At 39.7% G+C, this 22,226-nt stretch overlaps 1 protein-coding gene across 1 annotated transcript in view; it reads right to left on the reverse strand.

Moving 5' to 3' along the window:
- The window catches only part of LOC110532314 (neural cell adhesion molecule L1-like protein), a 142,014-nt gene extending 131,867 nt beyond the window's left edge, over window positions 1-10,147 (reverse strand). The window contains exon 1 of the mRNA XM_036988249.1: window positions 10,018-10,147. The gene's annotated coding sequence lies outside the window, so the exon portion shown is untranslated. The remainder of the gene's footprint in view (window positions 1-10,017) is intronic.
- Window positions 10,148-22,226: the final 12,079 nt, after the last annotated feature.

A 22,226-nucleotide genomic window follows, 5' to 3' on the forward strand; every position in this document is an offset into this window, starting at 1 on the left:
CAGGCTTGTTATTTCGTAGTGGCACATCGGCCTCTCACCTCCCACTGCTCTTGCCCTTCTCAGGATATCATCATGTTTTGCCTCTGTATATAGTGCCACGTCGTATGCTCCCTCCAACGAGTTGCCTTGGAAACAAAACACGTCCTTCACCGTCAGCTTTAGAGTCCCCATCAGTATTATCCTTCCAAAAGATTCCCGTCCTAAAGGCTCCATCTCCTTTTCCTTCCAAGCAAACCTAATCGTGTTAGCCAGCCCAATCCCAGGGACCGACCGTGTTGATGTATTTAGCACCATCTCCGCAAGGAGAATGGCGCTCGTTCTCTTCTCTTCCAAAACAAGGAAAATAGAAAAACCAAAGTGACTGAGCCTATCTGGTGCAAACAAACACAGAGACAGGAACAATCACCCACGAAACACTCAAAGAATATGGCTGCCTAAATATGGTTCCCAATCAGAGACAACGAAAAACACCTGCCTCTGATTGAGAACCACTCTAGGCAACCATAGACTTACCTAGACAACTATACTACACCACAATCACATAACCTACAAAAACCCCAAGACAAAACACACCACAATAAATAACCCATGCCACACCCTGGCCTGACCAAAATAATAAAGAAAACACAAAATACTTAGACCAGGGCGTGACAGAATATTTCAGCAACCCACATACAGGAAAACGGTTCCAAATAAATTACATTATTACGTGCTCCACCACCCATGATATCTAAATTATTAAAATGTCCATGTGGGCTGTGTTATGTAGGTAAAACCTCTCGTTCTCGCAAACAGAGAATGAATTAACATAAATGTTCAATCAGTAGAAATGACAGGGATTATCCAGTCACAGTACATTTTAATGACCATTTTTACCTTTAGATTTTGTGGCACAGAGGAGAAATTTAAGATATCAGACATGGGAGGTGATTTAAATAATACTCTGAGCAAAAGAGAATGTTTTGGGATTTTCACCCTCCAGACATTATTTCCTAAAGGTCTTAATAATGAAATGTCTATGTATGTTATGTTGTAAATGTGAAAATGAATTAATGCCACCATTTCAGATTACTCTGACGTTTTTCTTGCACTGTACCCAATGATTTATGAAAACTTGCTTGGTCGGTCGATGTCCTCATTGTGGTTTTACAGACGTGTTTAATATGTTTTATGTACACACTTTATTACAATATTTATGAAATGCACATTGTTATATTTGGTAACATTTATTTCCCTCGACTCCAACCTCGTTCGATGCATGGAACTTATGTGGGTGGAGCTATGTCTGCAACTTTTTTTCTTTTACTCACAAAAGCTCTGACGAAGGCCTTGAGGCCGATACTTAATGCTTATTAAAGAGCAGTGATACTATCAAGAGCAGTGTGTGGGTTTCTTCTTTTTTTCTCATCTTATTCAACTGTCACCATGCACCTGCAACAAAGATATCTCAGCTGTGCGAGTGCCTTTTGACTAATACATATGTTGAAATGGAACCAAATTATCAGTTCCTGTCTCAGTACTTTTTAAATAGGTTATATGGTCTACTACGGTATAGGTTGACATTCTGATTGGGAACCTGCCTGTGATAGTCTGCCTATAACGAGCCTGAGTAGGCCTATAACTCCAAATTGGAAATGGTTAATGCAATGCATTTCTGTTGAATATGGAAAAATCCACCCGCACTCAGCCCTGCCTCACCTACTCAGCCAATCAGGAGCCGCTAGTGTGTTACGGCCATTTCATGCTGCATACTAAACAGTACATGCTAAATAGTATGCAACGATGAGTAAATGGTATGCAGTTTAAGTCGTAGTGCGCTAGTACTGTATGGGTATTTGGACACAGCTAATGTGTTCTTTCTCATGACAGTAATGACAAATAACTGGTTCTTCGTTTCCACCTTTCTGACTAATATTTTTTGGGGCACTGGGGGAAAAGGCTGAACTTCTCTAGATTGATTTTGTGTAGGGATAACTACTGTATGCTTTGTTTATGAAGGTAGTTTAAAGCGTCAACACAAACTCATCTACAAGGACTGCAGGTTTCTCGAGAGTAAGATCCTCCATGGTACATCGTTCTAGTACTTCCCAAGTGGGCTTTTCTTCAAATACTTTCATTCGAAGTCAACGGGTGTTTCTCAAAAAGCATACTACCATGCTCCAAGCACGCAAATTGGAGCACAGAGGTTCGGAGTATGAGTCTAAATGAAAGTATGCAAAACGGAGCACAGAGGTTCGGAGTATGAGTCTAAATGAAAGTATGCAAAACGGAGCACAGAGGTTCGGATTATGAGTCTAAATGAAAGTATGCAAAACGGAGCACGGAGGTTCGGAGTATGAGTCTAAATGAAAGTATGCAAAACGGAGCACGGAGGGAACTTTTCGAATGCGTACTCCATTTGTACATATTTTGAAGCATGCGTCGATGAAAGCTTCAATGGAAAGTATGCACAGAAATATGACGCACACGTAAAAATAATTATGCAACATTTCTTGAAATCAATGGCAGCCACTATTTGAGCTGAAGCGAGAGAAAATAAAAAAAACACCAACTTCGGAATGAAATGTTAACCATTCACATCTCATATGTTGCCTGACTACAATATTTGATCATGATACATGCTGTGTTAATTTTGGCATGTTTACCTGCTTATAATACCCACTAGTCTGCGTAGATTGCAAGCCCAAGTCAATAGGGCTACTACTGTTAGCTAGCCAGATAGTCATGAAGAATAGTTAACTAGCTATCCACAAAGAATTGTTGCATAACACTTGTTTTAGGTCATTTTTGCCTGTTAAACTGTCTGGTTAGCTAGATTATTACGATTCACATATAGCTAGCTGATAGTTATGAAATAAAACATTTGCTTTGTGTATTTCATATCTATTGCCATTATCCTGGCTGGGGGAATGTTCAGTGAATGAATAAGTTCATAGTAAGTCAATAGGGCTAACTGGCTAGCTATCCATGAAGAATGGGTAGCTAGCTACCCACAAAACGTTACATCTACCTTAAATACCATTAGTTGTAGGTTATTTTTGCCTGTTTAACTAGCTGTCTAGCTAGATTATAACGATTCACATATACAGTGGCTTGCCAAAGTATTCACCCCCCTTGACATTTTTCCTATTTTCTTGCCTTACAACCTGGAATTAAAACAGATTTGGGGGGTTTTGTATCATTTGTATCATTTACACAACATGCCTACAACTTTGAAGATGCAAAATATTTTTTGGTGTGAACCTTGAGGGTGCATAACTATTCACCCCCACCAAGTCAATACTTTGCAGCGATTACAGCTGCAACTCTTTTGGGGTATGTCTCTATAAGCTTGGCACATCTAGCCACTGGGATTTTTGCCCATTCTTCAAGGCAAAACTGCTCCAGCTCCATCAAGTTGGATGTGTTCCACTGGTGTACAGCAATCTTTAGCCCTTTCACACGTACCATCACACGGGTGTGATCATTCTACAGTGGTCCCTGAAGCGTACGATCACACCGGTGTGATTAGAACACTCCTTTAGAATGCTCGTTTAGAACGGCCAGTTTCATATGACGCAACAATCAGCGTTTGAGCTGGCCACACTTTTTTCAGAAACTATTTACACAAACACAGTCCTTATAAAGTTATGTCCAGAATGTGAGCAGTTTATTTTTGGATGCAGTGTTCAGATATTCACAGAAGTATATATAGCATAACACAATCATCCTAACCGGAAAAATGTTTGCTACATTTGTCCTAGCGCTAACTGAGGAAAGATTGACCCAACACAAGCAGTCATATTTTCTAACTCTCGGCTGACATAAACTACAATATGAATTAGCTAATAGCAATTACTATGTATAAGTAATCACATCACGGGTGAGCTCACCATTGATCGAAATAACTAGGTAAAACACTTTATAGAAATCGAAAGTAAACCGACGATTAGTTTCAGCGCGCCGCCATGCATTTTTTTCCTCACAGAAACCGAAGATAAGAGAAGAGGAGATGAGTTTGGTCTGTTTATAGTATGCATGTTGAAGGGGTGTGTCATCTACCGTAGTTCACATCCCACCATTAATTTCCGGAAGTCCTCAAAATAATTAGTGAACTCTTACTCACCTCATTGTTATAACATCTTCGGTCAAACAGACGCGAAACCCAGAATGCATTGTATGTCAACAAACATGGCTACACAGCTGGAATTAGCTTAGCTCATCATAATCAGTACAACCTTCAAAAAAGTATTTTACACACATAATATGTGCCCATTACAATCTGTGCAAGAATCAGAATGCATGATTTGTCACCTAGAATTGAAAACGTGAATAAAACAGTAAATACACAAATAATTACCACACAAAACATTTTCTGATAGTGATTTATTGATACAAGTGGCCGTGCCAACACCCACTCTGCGTCATTAAGTGTTGTTGTTTATGTATGTAGCTAGTGAGTTAAGCTGTAGCATTAGCAATGTCTTTCAAAAGAATTCTGGAGATTTTTTAAAATTCTGACAATGAGTCTGAAAGTCAGGAATCAGATTCTGACAGTGACAGTGAGGAGCTGCCCCCCAACGTTATAGCCATTGAGAACCCTGAATTTGAATTTCCCTTGTCCACTGACGAAGTACCAGGTCCCTTTGAAGATGCTGGTGGTGATCAGTCAGTCAGCTCCAAAGATGTCCAGCTCCAGTTATGATATTGGCAAATAATGTTTGTGGTTTCTGAAAGTACAGAATAAAGAGGAATTATTAATTAGAATACAATATAAGGATATAGCAAAAAAACAATACTACAAAGTAGTAACATAATAAACACTGCTATAAAAAATAGTTTATTGCATTGACAAAATCACAGATTTGAGTTATAAAAGTAAGAAACTAACTTTTGAGCTCCACAAGGGGGCAAAGCAGGGCAGAACAGAACAGAGCTATGCTGAATAGACCAAATAAACAAACCATTGCCATATTTATTTAACTAGGCAAGTCATTTAAGAACAAATTATTATTTACAATGATGGCCTACACCGGCCAAACTCGGACAACGCTGGGCCAATTGTGCGCTGCACTATGGGACTCCCAATCACAGCCAGTTGTGATAGAGCCTGGATTTGAACCAGGGTGTCTGTAGTGAAGCCTAGCACTGAGATGCAGTGCCATAGACCACTGTGCCACTTGGGAGTCATAAGGCCAGGGTAGCTTCAAAATAGAACACAAGCTAATAGTTCTCTGACGCAACTAGCATAGTTTTACAGAGCTAATAGAATGTACCTACGTAAGCACGATTGACTATAACACCATAAAGGTTATAAAATGTGTAACGTTACCTCACGTGTCCGCGGTTATAAGGAATATATTATGATCCATACATACAGTGAGCTACAGCAGAAACGGCATATGGAAACTATTAAACGTAGTAAGGCACTTACTTTGATAGAAACGCAGCCTGGATTAGAACCAGGGAGTCTGTAGTGACACCTCTAACACTGATGTGCTGTGCCTTTGACCGCTGCACCACTTAGGAGTCATAAGGCTATGTAGCTTCAAAATACAACACAAGATAATACTTCTGACGCAATTAGCATTGGAATTTTGTCCATGTCAGAAATGTCTCAAAAATGTAATTGCCCGCAAAAGTAAAAATGACTATTTTTATGTGAATGAATGAGGTGGCGGAACACACCTAAATTCAAACTGTTTTTAGAATAAAAACTTGTTAGAAAATCCTTTGAAATTGAAGTTGAAACAGCCTATAAATATAAACAGGCTGCGTGCTTTAGTTTGAGGGCAGCGCGGATAAAATGTACTGTTACGTATCAATCACATTCTGGAATGGAGAGAACATTCTAACATCACGTGCATAAAAAAAAAACTCACGCTGGGGCGACCATTAGAGATAGTTGGAACTCACGCATGAAAAGGTTAAATCATACCACATATTCTCAATTGGATTGAGGTCTGGGCTATGACTAGGCCATTTCAAGACATTTAAATGTTTCCCCTTAAACCACTCGAGTGTTGCTTTAGCAGTATGCTTTGGGTCATTGTCCTGCTGGAAGGTGAACCTCCGTCCCAGTCTCAAATCTCTGGAAGACTGAAACAGGTTTCCCTCAAGAATGTCCCCGTATTTAGCACCATCCATCATTCCTTAAATTCTGACCAGTTTTCCAGCCCCTGCCGATGAAAAACATCCCCACAGCATGATGCTGCCACCACCATGCGTCACTGTGGGGATGTTGTTCTCAGGGTGATGAGAGGTGTTGGGTTTGCTCCAGACATAGTGTTTTCCTTTATGGCCAAAAAGCTCAATTTTTGTCTCATCTGACTATAGTACCCCTTCTTTCATATGTTTGGGGAGTCTCCCACATGCCTTTTGGCAAACACCAAACGTGTTATTTTTTTCCTTTAAGCATTGGCTTTTTTCTGGCCACTCTTCCGTAAAGCCCAGCTCTTTGGAGTGTACAGCTTGAAGTGGTCCTATGGACAGATACTCCAATCTCTGCTGTGAAGCTTTGCAGCGCCTTCAGGGTTATCTTTGGTCTCTTTGCTGCCTCTCTGATTAATGCCCTCCTTGCCTGTTCTGTGAGTTTTGGTGGGCGGCCCTCTTGGCAGGTTTGTTGTGGTGCTATATTCTTTCAATTTTTTTAATAATGGATTTATTGCTGCTCCGTAGGATGTTCAAAGTTTCTGATATTTTTTAATAACCCAACCCTGATCTGTACTTCGCAACTTTGTCCCGGACCTGTTTGGAGAGCTCCTTGGTCTTCATGGTGCCGCTTGCTTGGTGGTGCCCCTTGCTTAGTGGTGTTGCAGACTCTGGGGCCTTTCAGAACAGGTGTGTTTATACACTGAGATCATGTGACAGAGCATGTGATACTTAAATAAAGTCCACCTGTGTGAAATCTAACTAATTATGTGACTTCTGAAGGTAATTGGTTGCACCAGATCTAATTTAGGGGCTTCATAGCAAAGGGGGTGAATACATATGCAAGCACCACTTTTCCTTTTTTTATTTTTTTGAAACAAGTAATTTTTTTCATTTCACTTCACCAATTTGGACTATTTTGTCCATTACATGAAATGCAGATAAAAATCCATTTAAATTACAGGTTGTAATGCAACAAAATAGGAAAAACGCCAAGGGGGATGAATAGTTTTGCAATGCATTGTAGCTAGCTGATAATTATGAAGTAAAACGTTTGCTTTGTGTACATCTTGTTTCGGTTCAGTGAATGGGGAGGTGCAGCGTGACATAATACAGTAGGGGGAGCATGAGTGCTTCTCAAATGTAATGTTTTATGTGTTCTCCACACTCTCGTTCTCACAAGAATGTACTCAAGAAAACGTCCTCGGAGAATGCACTTGGAGCATGAGTGTGGAGCATGGTAGTAGGCATATTGAGAACCACCCCATGATTTTTTTTGTTAGTGTTTATGCAACCTTCCCTTGTTTCAGAGTGATTTGAGCGACAACAACAAACCTGGGACACAAGCCCCCATTTTGTTACATTCCCCAATAAGAAACCAAAAAAACTTTGCTCCAAAGAAAAAGGTAACTAACAAATGAGCCACTGACAACCGAAATGAAACAGGTGGGGTTTTAAAATGGGTTCTGAAAGGCATCCATGGAGGGCCTACTGAGTGCTCACCAAGAAACTCCAGTTGGGTCTTAAAAAAGATGCCCATCATGGACACTAACTGGATTTCTCCGATATCAGACCAACTACAAGAAGAAGAAAAAAGCACACCAACTTAGCTAGTGAAACCAAAATTGGGGAAAACAAATAAGGTAAAGGCTCTGTTAAACAACCGTAAACAGAGGTGTCGCTCTTCCAACATCTCTTTTTCCAACTGAAGCAATGGGCCAGTAGCCCCTACATATCAGCTGTGCTAGCACAGGTGCAACACATCCTGACCAACAAGGATGATTCCAATCAGTATGCCACACCCAAAGAGAAACAACTGCAAAAAATGCAATCAAGAGAAAAAACAAAGTCTGTAACAGTGTTTGTGTGCAGATTTCTGTGTTTGCTGTGAATGAATGACAAGGAAAGGAACTGGGAGAGCATACCAACGTGTGAACTATGATAGAAGTTTGCAGGACAGGACTGGATGAAAATGAATTCCTATGTAGCAGTTTGGTGTGCTGTGCTGTAAATGTATTCATTGAACGCTGGCTCCAACATCACAGCACAGTGGGGAGTTTGAGTATTCCTGGATTCTCCAATTACCCCATAGCAGTCAAGTTGGGTCACAATGAAAGAGGCTCAAACCATTTCCCTGTATAAAGCTGCAGTGGACTGAATAGCCAAGCTTCAGAGGACCGACCATTGCCAATGCCCTGGGAAACCTCCTCTTATTCTCCTTCAGTTGAAGGAGATATAGAGAGAACACACAGCTTGAACACAGACCAGTGAGGGTTCCTCAGAGGAGGACCATCCTAATCAGTGAATTTCATGAAAATAAAAATATAGTAACACATAAAAAAAAAGTTATACTTTTTAGATTAAACTATACTAAATATATTCACATCATCAAATAACTGATTTAAAACACACTGTTTTGCAATGAAGGTCTACAGTAGCCTCAACAGCACTCTCTGGGGTAGCACCATTGTGTAGACGGAGGACAGCTTTTTTTCCGTCCTCCTCTGGGTACATTGGCTTCAATACAAAAACCTAGGAGGCTCATGGTTCTCACCCCCTTCCATAGACTTACACAGTAATTATGACAACTTCCGGAGGATGTCCTCCAACCTAAATAAAATGTGGTGAGTAGTTGACAAATAGAGAGAACAACAATAGTTTAACAGTTTTTAACAAATGAAGGAATGCTATTTATGTTACCTAACTTGCTATTGCTATCCAACACTGGAACTCTTCCAAGTCAAGGTATGCTTTTGGTTTTATACATTTATTTCCACCGGGGCCCGCCGGTGTAACTGCTAAACTGCTTGCTGTACACTGTACTGCACGATTGTAGCGGGATTACTAACGCGTTAGTTCTAGTAGCTATGTTGACTATGACGTTAGCTAATATGATGACATTGACAATTATATAGGCTGTGTAGCGGTTAGTGGTTATGTGGTATGAAGGTTTTTTCACCTTGTCACAGACTGCTGCTGTGTTGTGCACTGAAGTCCACAAGTGAAGGGTAACAGGTGAGAGGAGGAGAGGGCATAGATGCGAGAAGGAATTATACAATGAGCAAAGTGATAACGCTGTTTGTATCAGCCTACTATGAAAGTGAACTGTGTGTGCGTGGGTGATCAGGGGTGTAAGCAAACAGAATGAAACAGGGGTGTAAGCAAACAGAATGAAACAGAGATAAACCTACCTGAATTTGGCCAATAGAAACTCGTTTGCAACTATTTGGATTAATGATTACACCCTAGACCAGCTAGATGCAGGCAAGGGTGTGCAAGGTGGTATTTAATTTTGAGTATCATGTAGTAGCCTAAACCTATTGATGTTACATTGAGCTGGATGAATGGAATATCATCCAACAAAACTGGTAATTTAAACACATAGTCCTATGAAGAGGGCCAAAAGAGAAAAAGTAGAAGAAGCCTTTAGGGGAGAACTTACGCAAGAACCTATCAGTCCAAGTTAACGCAGATTTATGTGACACATTACATGTAAAAACCTGCCCAGAAAAAAAAACAACATAAAAGTCAACCGACAACAGCTGTAAATCAGGATGGTTTCATACTCTGAATAAAGTCACTCGTGAGGACAGGCATGGGCAAAAGGAACTGTGCATTTTCCATGACAAATGTACACGTATCGTTATAATGCACGATCAACAGCAATGTAGGTGTTGTTCGAACATATTCATGCTACACCATGTTCAGAAATAAAAACAAAAATAATACATCATCCGAACAGTTCTGTGAATGTGAAACTCGCATACAACACGTTCAGTCTGTGCGAAAAATCATATGCAGTATGACGACCGCCTTACGTATTGTCTAGACTTTAAAAGGATCACACTGACACTTCAATATAGACCATGCATGTTAAATAATACTTACCTTCGTAGTAAAAAGTAAATCCAACGTAAATGATGACTTGCATGTGGTGCTTCAATCAACTTTGGATGATCGCGAGCTCCCCCAGAGTTTAGCCCCATAAATCACTTTGCCGGTTGTCAAGAGAATGACCCAAACGTGTGCATAATTTATACATCGGAAACAAATGAATACAACTCCTTGTCATGCAAACTGTAGAGAAAAACTGCGATAATTGCGTTCAGCTTTTGGTTAGACAGAGCGATATACAGAATCATCACAGGTGAGTCCACCGCTGGTACCCGAGTGATTAAATAATATACTGGTAAATATAAACTAATATTTAATGTATAGGCAGCTGGCAATATATTTCCCCCACCGCTGTGCAATGTGCCTGCGCACCGGGTGTTGAAAGCAATTTAGAAGCTTTCATTCAAATCCCAAAATCACATTGATCTGTCAAATTCGTTACTTGATTTCTGCCAAATGTAATATAATAGGTTAAATGAACCAAAACCCAATTTTTATCATACCAATCAAAAAAAGCACTTCAGTGTGATGAGTAACCTTGTCCTTGCCTGGGATGTAAAACATTTTGCTTGCTTCCAAAGCTAGTGCCAGGCTTTAGCTCAGCATGCTAATACAGTCTTGTGGTGTGCTGGAGACCAGGTTCAAACCCTGGATGGTCACACATGGCATACTGCATATTCAATAAAATAGATCTGAACTTCATTATAAATTCCAATTACATGTGTTATTGGCGATTATAGAGGACAATCATTGTTCAGTCATGCATGCTATTGCCCTCTCCACATATCTAAAGACATTTCACATACTGGCTGGACATTTCTTCTCTTCATCTAATCTCAACAAATACTGCAGTAACTTCAATTCACAGAGAATAATTGGAGGATGGCGTTTGACAAAGGGCACGCTTCTTACCAGATGATTGAGGTGGCACACGTTCTATGACAAATTATTTGACTTTGAATCGCAGAGAATAAGTCCATGGACAGCAGACTAGTTTTATAGGCTCCCACATTTTCAAACTCCATAGAATACAGTTTATTTGATGAATTGTGTCAATGACAGGACTAAGCTCACTCGGAGCACAGAGGATGAAGAGATATTGTAAATATTACACAGATGTCACAGCTCTCTTTACCTAAGTTATAGCGACGTTATAGCCCTCCTATGTCAACTATATAATATGACTGATGAGAGAGACTTACTACCCAACTTAATGTAGTGTTAGTCACATTCAATTAAACCGTTTTTACCACTCAGTACAGAATTAAAATCAACCCATGAAATCATCAAAATGGACCACCATGAACACAGGGCTTTAAAACTTTAGCATTGTCAATATTAAATAGTAATTTTGTTAGCAAGGATGGGAATCTACTACTCATTTGTGTTTGTTTGTTTAAAAAAAAAATTGTATTGTTGAGGGACAGTGTCATGCATATACATGTATTTACCTGGAGTGATTGAGGGTGGAGCTATTACTAATTACTACAGGAGATTATCTGTACTTGAACTTGACCCATGTCCTCAGATATACACTTTGTTCTTCTATCCGCATCCCTGCCTCAGTGTGCTCTATGTTACAGACAGTGACAGTCGGAAAGAACTGTATAGAGGGAGACTGATACAAGGGGATACAGAGAGTAGGGGACGATGCAACTACTAGAAAATACTGTGGTGTTCTACTGCAGCATGTTTAACCTCTGAAAAGAGAGCTTTTATACATAGCCACAGGAAGTAGGGGTGCTGAGGGTGCTGCAGCAACCCCTGATAAATCAGAATTTTAAACCAAAACAAAAGTAGTGCACTGGGCCTTTATTACTTGTGTATGAGCAGACCAAAATAGCCATCAGCAGCGCAGGGATAAAAAAGTTATGGCAGGAAAAACCATTTTACATTCGTACGGTGTTGTACCATCACAAGTACAGCTCTTCTGGTTTAAAGCTGACCTGTCATCCTTGAGGTAAAGCAAATAACTCAAATCATGTTCAAAATGAAAAGTGCGTATAGCATAGAAGGTTTTGTTGTCATGGTGATGAAGCAAGGTTATGACCAACTTGATAGCCTTGCTTGCCAGGATGCAGAACAAATGGGGAAATAGAGTGTCTGGCTATGTGAGAATACCAACCAGACAACTGATTCTCCTGTAGTACAACTCTGCCCTCTAGTGATATCAGTTGTCCATAGACAGCTATACACCATTCAACTCTAAAACCCATTGTCATCATCAGGTATGGTTTTCGAGTGTCTCAAATTAGGAGCGCTGGTCCCCCGGTCCATTTATGATAATCTAAAAGGCAAACCTGATCCTAGATCAGCACTCTTACTCTAGGACACTTTATGAGTATGGGACCAGAGCATTTAATTGAAAAAATATAAGGCTTTGGTCATAATCACTGGCTCTGGAATGCTCTTGGTGAGCTCGATCCACTGAAAAAATGACCATTCTGAAATCCTTACCTTTATAGAAATATAGTGTAACAACATGTAGACCCAGTGTGCAATAAGGGCAAAAGTGATGTGACATAAGTGATTAGACATTAGCAAAAGTGATGTGACATAAGTGATTAGACATTAGCAAAAGTGATTAGACATAAGTGATTAGACATTAGCAAAAGTGATGTGACATAAGTGATTAGACATTAGCAAAAGTGATGTGACATAAGTGATTAGACATTAGCAAAAGTGATGTGACATGAGGTTACAGTAAAGTACTTGATTTTGTTGGTGCCAAAAAGACGGAAGTGACATTTTCAGTCAATTTGAAATGCTTTACTGTGGATATAGATACTTTTCTACCTGTTTCCTCCAGCATCTTCACAAGGTCCTTTGCTGTTGTTCTGGGATTGAATTGTATTTTTCGCACACCAAAGTGCGTGGCCCCATGGTATTTATACTTGCGTACTATTGTTTGTACAGATGAACGTGGTACCTTCAGGCGTTTGGAAATTGCTCACAAGGATGAACCAGACTTGTGGAGGTCTACATTTTGTTTCTGAGGTCTTGGCTGATTTCTTTTGATTTTCCCATGATGTCAAGCACTGAGGCACTGAGTTTGAAGGTAGGCCTTGAAATACATCCACAAGTACATCTTTATCCAAAGTGATCCTTGTGGTAATGGAAACCACAACATTATTGTTATCATTACACTTATCCCAACTAAGCCACGAAGGACCAATTCTAATGGTCTGGCAGGGAATGGGAGGAACTACAGTCCTCCTAATGTTCGAACACACCAACGCGTTTGCGCAAAATAGTACGAAGCATCATCTGGATATGTACGCTACAAAAGTTCAACATTCACCTTATGCTACCATTTCTGTCAAGTCGCCTACACATACAGTTTAACACATACGTTCGATAAATCCAACATATGCACCACACAGAACGCACTGCAACTGCCCCTGCAACACAATGCTGCAAGGCAAACATAGCGTTTCATTGGAAATTAATTCAATTCTGGTGTACCAAAATGCATTCATGCTGTCAATCCACCAGAGGACACTGTTCTATTTCTCAGACCAGTGTCAAAGGAGAGGACATACAGTTTGACAATTGCTTACACATGATTTCTGAAACTCTGGCTCTTTTTCTATGTCTACACACAAAAACCCCAAACACACACAACATGCAAAGTGTCACACATCTCTTGCAAAACCAAACACTTAATTCAAAATTATTTTAATTCTTCTCAAAATTGTGTTTTTGCATCAAAACTCTACACACAAAATATCAAATGATTAGCTCTTATACACGCCAACTACACACGGATGTGAAAAATGTAAAACATTACTATCTTGTGTCTTTTGCGTGTTTAGTGTGCAGTGGAATCCAAGGCAGTTTGTCATAGCACTCACACGTACATGTACGTGCACAAATATATACAGTATGTATGCATATTCAGTATATATTTACACTATAAACAGGAATGAAAGGGGGAAAATAACATGTATTTCCTGCTCAAAACATTGTATTTTCATCCAGAATTCGGGATGAACAGTAACAGACAAAATAAATACGGTAGAAGATAAACAAATAGGCAGGGGAAGTAACATCTGGAGTAGCGTATCCAGCCCTGGCACCCCCCTCTTCCTCTAACTCTCTCTCCAAAATGGGCCTCCATTGTTGTCCAAACCAAGACAGCCAACCTGAAGCCTGTATTTATAGTGCTCTGATTTCTAAGCGAATAAATGAGCTATAAGTGTTTTCACACGTGAGCTCTGAGTGTAGGTAATTGGTAAAGGAGTGTGGCATTTTGAAAGGCAGTGTTTTCCAAACAAATCACAAGATCTGTTACTTTTTTTAACACTTTGTTTTTATTGTAGGAACACAAAGAAAGTACAAATAAAGTCAAATAAAAGAACAAAAAAATAAGATCTGGCAGTTACAGTGCACTTCATACCTTCATCATCATATCATCATATTAGTTACATTGACATCTTTGAATTAGACCTTTTCCAAGTACGAAACCCATTTTTTCCCAGTATTCTTGACCTCTCTCCTGTTGAGTTTTTAAAGCAAAGGTCATACGCTCCAAGTGGTGTATTTCTTCTACAATGTCTATCCATTGTGTCACTGTGGAAGGGTCTTTTTGTAGCCATTTCCTAGTGATAGCCTTTTTACTGGCTGCCAGTAGGACCTTCAAGCGGTACTTTTCTCTATTGTGTAAGTTATCAGGTTTTTCACCCATGTACAAAGAAATGAATGTTTGTTCTATGTCAAATCCCATTATTTTTCCAATGTTAGATCTTATTTTTCCCCAATAAGTTTCGATTGCGGGGCAAGTCCAAAAGATATGAAAGTGGTCCGCCCTCAATAGACCGCATTCTCTCCAACAAGGGTGTAGTGAGCCAGTCTGTTTTGATTTCAGTTTAGGTGTTATGAATTCTCTCCAGAATTCTCTCCATGACCTTGAGTTGCTGGAGCTTTGTTGAGTCTCTAATATGTTCAACCCTGTTTCATCAGTTAAGTTCAGTCAATGTTAAGTTCCTCCTCCCATTTCTTTTTAATATAGTTCGTAGAATGTTTCTTTGAGGATTGAATACCCAAGTAGAAATTTTTGTTACTCTCCAAGCTGTATGCGTTAGTGAATACTTGGATTAATTTTGGAGGTGCTCGAGGGTCAGTCACTTTTATCTCCCTTAAGAAATAGTGTCGAACTTGTAGGTATCTGTAAAAATCTTGTTTATCCAAGCCATGTTTTTTTTACTTAGGTCCTGGAAGTTATCTAGGTTCCCATTCTTTATAATTGTACTGAATGATGTGATGCCTTTCTGCGTCCATTGTTTAAACCTGCTGTCCTGAGTTGCGGGGATGAAGCTGGGGTTGTATGCGGGCCAACTCAGCAGTTTGATCTCTCTGTCTAAATTATTTTGCTTAACTACCCTAAACCATGTCTTCAGAGAGAAATTAATCCACTGATTTTGTCTATTGTATATTTCTTTTACCATGTCCTTATTTCCCAAAACCGACTGTATGGGTGTCTCTGTAAAAGTAGTCTCGATGTCTTTCCATTTGGATTCGTATTCTGAATTGCACCAACACACCAGAGGTCTCAATTGGGCTGACACATAATAATCTTTTAGGTTTGGTAAGGCCATACCCCCACAGTTCTTTGGTAACTGTCATGTTGTATATCTAGTTCTTGGTCTCTTACTGTTCCAGATAAACCTTGATTTCCGTTTATCTCATTCCCTAAACTGTTTAGGTGGGATTTCTATGGGCAGTGATTGGAACAAATACAGTAACCTTGACAGGATGTTCATTTTGATTTGATTGATCAATTCTACTACTAAGATCTAAGGGAAGTGAATTCCACCTGTCTAGGTCATCATATATTTTCTTGTTAATGTGATCGTAATTCATGCAATAAAGTTTGGGTGTATCTTTTTGTAAATTTACTCCAAGATATTTAATGGATGAAGAGGTCCAGGTGAAGTTATACCTACTCTTCAGCTCTTCCTGTGAGGTACAATTATATACTAGGGCTTGGGTCTTGTGTATGTTAAGCACCTACTGTACCCTGAATATGTTCCAAATGTTTGTAAAACATCCATCAATCTGGGTACACTTGAGCCTGGTTCTTTAAGGAATAACAGAACGTCATCAGCATACATGCATATCTTCTGTTCACTGCCTCTTATTGTTATTCCCTCTAAGGTTGGGTCCTATCTTATTGCCTGTGCTAATGGTTCGAGGTACAAGGAGAAGAGTGTGGGTGAAAGATTACAGCCTTGTCTTGCCCCTCACTCTAATTTTATCGTTCGTGTCAAATGTCCATTTATCTTTATTCTAGCGGTCGGACATGAATACAGTGTTTTGATGCACTGTATCACTTCTTTGTTGAAACCAAATCTTTCCATAACTTGGAATAGGTAATCCCATCCCACTGAATCAACTGCTTTTTCTGCATCGAGGCTGATTAGTATTGCACTTGTCTTATTCTGAGTAATGTGGTTCATGACATGTAGTGTTCTCCTTATATTGTCCTGTGTCTGCCTATTTTGCATGAAACCAGTTTGATCTCCGTCAATCAATTCTGGGATTATGTTCTCCATTCTTTTGGCTATTATTGATGCATACAGTTTATAATCTGTGTTAAGAATTGCGATAGGTCTATATGAACTGCATTCTTTCTTATCTTTACCCTCTTTTGGGATTACTGATATGATGGCCTCCCTCCATGACGGTGGGAGACCCCCCTCCCTCAGAGTCCAGTTAAAACAGGCCTTAAGTAGAGGTGCTAATTGTTCTCTGAAGGTTCTGAACCATTCTGAAGGGAAGCCATCAGTGCCTGGAGACTTGCTGACTTTTTGTTGAGATATTGCTTTATCAATTTCTTCGGTGGATATTTCTAAAGTTAGTCTATCATTTTGCTCTGTCCCAATTGAGGGGAGATCAAGTGAGTTCAAAAAGTGCCCTATTGTCTGTGCATCTGCCTTTTCTGGTTGCTTGTACAGATTTGTATAATATGATTCAAATGCATTCTGTATTTCATCTCATTTGCATGTGATCCTTTTTGTTTTGGGGTCTTTTATTTTGATAATGGTATTCTGTGCTTGTTGTTTCTTGAGTCTCCATGCTAGTAATTTGGTTGCCTTTGAGCCTGCTTCATAATATCGTTGTTTCGGGAACCTAAGCTTTTTCTCTACTTCTTCTCTATAAATCTGGTCTATTTCCCGTTTTACCTTTGGAATCTCTCGTAATATAAGAGGGTCTTTGTATTGACTATGAGATCGTTCTACATTTCTTAGGGTTTCCTGTAATTTCAGCAGTTTCTGTGTTTTAATCTTTTTCTTGAGAGATGATGTGGCTATGATCTTCCCTCTAATAACCGCCGTAGCTGCATCCCACAATGTAGCAGGAGATACTTCCCCATTATCATTATTCTCCAGATAGATGTTCAATTCTGTCTTTATTGATTCCTTGAATGCTGGATAATTCAGCATGCTTGTATTAAGTCTCCATATAGTATTTCTTGGTTTGCTATCAAGGTGTAGAGTTAGGTAAACTCCATTATGATAAGTCGCTCTGCCCTATCCTACAATCCTTAAGCCTGTGTCTATCTGCACTGTACATAAAAAAGTAGTCTAACCTGAAGTATTCAGTGTGGCGGGCTGAGTAAAAAGTATATTCCTTATCGGTCTTGTGGGTGTCACGCCATACATCGAGCAGTCCTTGATCCTGCAGTATCCTATTGATCTTTTTGGCAACTAGGCTAATTTTCCTATTTTGGATTGTGCTGTCCAATTTTGAGTTTAGAATTGTGTTAAAGTCCCCTCCACAGATAAGAATGCCAGTGGTGTCAAACACCTTCCCATAGAAGACCATGTCACTCCCTGGATAAATAATGTAACTTCCTTGTTATCCAGTTTACATTTATAAATCTACCCTCCTTGTCTTTTATTTCTGACATAAACTCAAAATTAACTGAATTTGGGATGAAGATTGCAACTCCCCTTCTACCCATTTTGTAATAAGAAAAAAATGTGTTCCTATATCACATTTTCTTGAGTTTCTCGTGTTCAGGTGTGGATAAGTGAGTTAGTTTCCTGCCAGAATAATATGTCAACTCTCGGCCGTTTCATCTTTGCTATTACCTTACTTCTCTTGATGGCACTCCCCAGTCCGTTGACATTGAGACATATGACCTTAAATTCCCGACGATGCATCGATATAAATAAAAAACCCTGTGCAACATATCTGCCTGCTTATCATGAACCTAAAAATGAACGAAAAATCAAGAACGATAATAAAGTAAACCAAAGTGGGAAAATATTTTGGTATTTGGACTCCCATGTCAGAGGACTGTCTCTTGCCTCTGGGGTTTGAGGGGATGAGCCTGTCCGCAGGATGGGCCCCTCGCTCAGATAGGAAAATGCGTGACGTAGTCACAAACAAGACCTGGTGGAACCGAAAATAATAAGGGCGCCTTTTTCGTCACGTATACACATCGGTTAATTACAAGTGAAAACTATATTGGTCATGCTTGCATATCATGAATCCTCCCCTTGATACGCCCTTCTGTCACCCCGTTGTCAATGTGTCATTAATCCTTAGCTAATATATATGTTATTAACGTGACGCTACTTAGTGTGTTCGTAAAGAACACATGCTTTTGGCTACTCACCCTTGTTCAGCATTGGGGGAAAATAGGGGATATATTTGACCTATTGTAATGTCAACCGTAAAAACCCAAAGACTTAACTGCTCGCGGTAACTATTAATTCTGTTAAATCCGATTCAGTGTCTTACATCTTCCCGTTGGAAATGCCTGAGTCTCTCTCGGATGTGAACGCCCTCTCGCCGAGATGGTTTCCCTCTTTCTCCATGACCCTGCTTGTCAACAATGATCCATGGGAGAGCTTGCTCGAATCTTTCCGCTGGTGATGTCGCCTTTCTCCTGGCGGTATACTCCACTGGGAAGCCCCTTGACTTCAGGTCCTCAGCCACCTCGTCTGCATGCTCGTATACCCTTCTCGAATACCCTTCTCTTTAAGTGCTTTCTTAATGGGGGTGTATTCTTTCCTTCTTTTCAGTATCTCTCACACGTAGTCATGATCAAAGAACACTCGTTGGCCTTGGAAGTTAACAGGCTTTTTCCAGGTTGCAAGTAAGACTTTCTCTTTGACTGAACCGTACTACTATGGATCTTGGTGGGGCGCCGCTGGGGGGTTTTGAGGCCAGAGCTAGGTGTGCTCTCTCGATTCCCAGGTCAGTGTTGTCTTCAAGTATGCCCTTGAATAGACCCTCCACAAAGTTGGCCAGAGAGTATTTTTCTGTGCCCTCTACTACGTTATAAAGTCTAATGTTGTTTCGACGTGAGAAACCTTCGAGTACTGTCACTTTTGCCTGTAGTGCGTGTTGGCTTTTCAGTGACTGTTCAAGTATTTCCTTGACTGCGGAGTTCCATATGTCCGTTTCCCCAATGTGCTGTTCTGCGTCCCCCCTTCTTGTAGATATGCTGTGAAGTTCTAATTTGTTTTCTTCCAGTTTCTGGATAATGTCCTTTTTGAACTCATTTAGTTATTTTCTTACATCTTCTCGAAGTTCCTCCTTCATCACCTCACGAAATGAGGGTTATTTTGCTGCTGCTATCTTATTTGCGCTAGCATTAGCCATTTCGGGTTCATCGACGATTAAATCTTCTGCTGTCTTGTTACGGGCTGTTGTTGTAGCTCTGCGACCTTTTCCTATTTTCCCCTTTTCCATTTTGCTTAAGTTATTATAATGCTCATAGTAAATGCTTGAATTTAGGGGGGGAAATACCCAACCGATGTGCAGTACGAAAAACTAGGCAGCCATTTCCTAAGTTGCGTCACCGGAAGCCAAGACCTGTTACTTTTGAATGATGTGTCTAATGTAGAGAACTGTGTTTAGTGTTTTGCAAAAACTGTGTTTTACAAATGCAAACTGAGTGTAACGCAGATGATGTGCTTGCGGTTTTGCAGACTTGGTCTGAAGATTAGGTACATGAGTTAATGGTTTCACTGAGTATACCTCAAGTACCACTTTTAGTGTGTAAGCGATTGTAAAAAACTGTCATTTTCAACCACAGTATAAGAGCCCTGAAATCTCCAACACCGGCATATATCCTTGCATGATTCTCTATGTCTAAGGAATATACTGTAGATCTGTCCATGCTTGCTTGAATGGGGAATCTGTCCAATTTAACACAACACACTGTGGCAATGTTCTGTTCTGTTCTGTGCTGTCACAAAAAACAGTAGATGGGACTTCTCTGTAAATATATGCAGTAAATTCATTTCCAAAGCATTGTTGATCCCTATGATATTTCCAATGAGAAACACTGTAGCAAATACATTTTCTGTATCTCTCCATTTTAGATAGAACAGGTTAAATATACAGTGGCAAGAAAACGTATGTGAGCCCTTTGGAATTACCTGTATTTCTGCATAAATTAGTTAGAAAATTTGATCTGATCTTCATCTTAGTCACAACAATAGACAAACACAATTCTTGTATTTTTCTTGTCTATATTGAATACATCATAAAAATTCATAGTGTAGGTTGGAAAAAGTATGTGAACCCGTAAGCTAATGACTTTTCCAAAAGCTAATTGGAGTCAGGAGTCAGCTAACCTGGAGTCCAATCAATGAGATGAGATTGGAGATGTTGGTTAGAGCTGCCCTGCCCTATAAAAAAACACTCACAAAATTTGAGTTTGCTATTCACAAGAAGCATTGCCTGATGTTAACCATGCCTGGAACAAAAGAGATCTCAGAAGACCTAAGATTAAGAATTGTTGACTTGCATAAAGCTGGAAAGGGTTACAAAAGTATCTCTAAAAGCCTTGATGTTCATCAATCCACAGTAAGACAAATTGTCTATGAGGTTTAGAAGAATCCTAGAGTGTCAGCTAAAGATTTACAGAAATCTCTAGAACATGCTAACATCTCTGTTGACGAGTCTACGATACGTAAAACACTAAACAAGAACGGTGTTCATGGGAGGACACCACGGAAGAAGCCACTGCTGTCCAAAAAAAGTCTCAAGTTTGTAAAAGAGCACCTGGATGTTCCACAGCGCTTCTGGCAATATATTCTGTGGACAGATTAAACTAAATTGTAGTTGTTTGGTAGGAACACAAAACACTCTGTGTGGAGGAAAAAAGGCACAGCACACCAACATCAAAACCTTATCCCAACTGTAAAGTATGGTGGAGGGAGCATCATGGTTTGGGGCTGCTTTGCTGCCTCAGGGCCTGGACAGCTTGCTATCATTGAAAGACAAATGTATTCCCAAGTTTATCAAGACATTTTGCAGGAGAATTTTAGGCTATCTGTCCACCAATTGAAGCTCAAAAGAAGTTGGGTGATGCAACAGGACAATGACCCAAAACACAGAAGTAAATCAACAACAAAATGGCTTCAACTGAAGAAAATATGCCTTCTCGAGTGGCCCAGTCAGGGTCCTGACCGCAACCCGATTTAAAATGCTGTGTCATGACCTCGAGAGCGGTTCACACCGTTCACATCCTAAGAATAATGCTGAACTGAAACAATTTTGTGAAGATGAATGGTCCAAAATTCCTCCTGATTGTTGTGCAGGTCTGATCCACAAATACAGAAAATGTTTGGTTGAGTTTATTGCTGCCAAAGGAGGGTCAACCAGTTATTAAATCCAAGGGTTCACATACTTTTTCCACCCTACACTGTGAATGTTTACACGGTGTGTTCAATAAAGACATGAAAACGTATAATTGTTTGTGTGTTATTAGTTTAAGCAGACTGTGTTTGTCTATTGTTGTGACTTAAAATTTGATATGATCTTCATCTATGACCAATTTATGCAGAAATCCAGGTAATTCCAAAGGGTTCACATACTTTTTCTTGCCACTGTAGAATATCCGAATGGGATAATTATGACTGGGATTTATCAGTACTTTGGTACAGTAGCAGTGTCTATACAATGTATACTCCAGTCGATACAACATAGCTGATTAAATATATTATACCTGCTATATCATTGGTGCAATGATGCTGTTGTTAAGTTGAAGATTGGGTTGTTCCACCAATTGAGTACCTTTTGGGTGTAACTTTGTAAACCAAAATGTGTTATTTCACCTAATTTTAACATTCTGTCATAAAGCGCACATGTTCAACTTAATAAATAAATCACATCTCAAGAGGTTAAATTAAAAAAATACTATAGTAAGTTCTTATGAAGTGCCAAATAAAGTAACA

This window comes from Oncorhynchus mykiss, chromosome 9 (genome assembly GCF_013265735.2).
Source record: "Oncorhynchus mykiss isolate Arlee chromosome 9, USDA_OmykA_1.1, whole genome shotgun sequence".
NCBI lineage: Eukaryota > Metazoa > Chordata > Actinopteri > Salmoniformes > Salmonidae > Oncorhynchus > Oncorhynchus mykiss.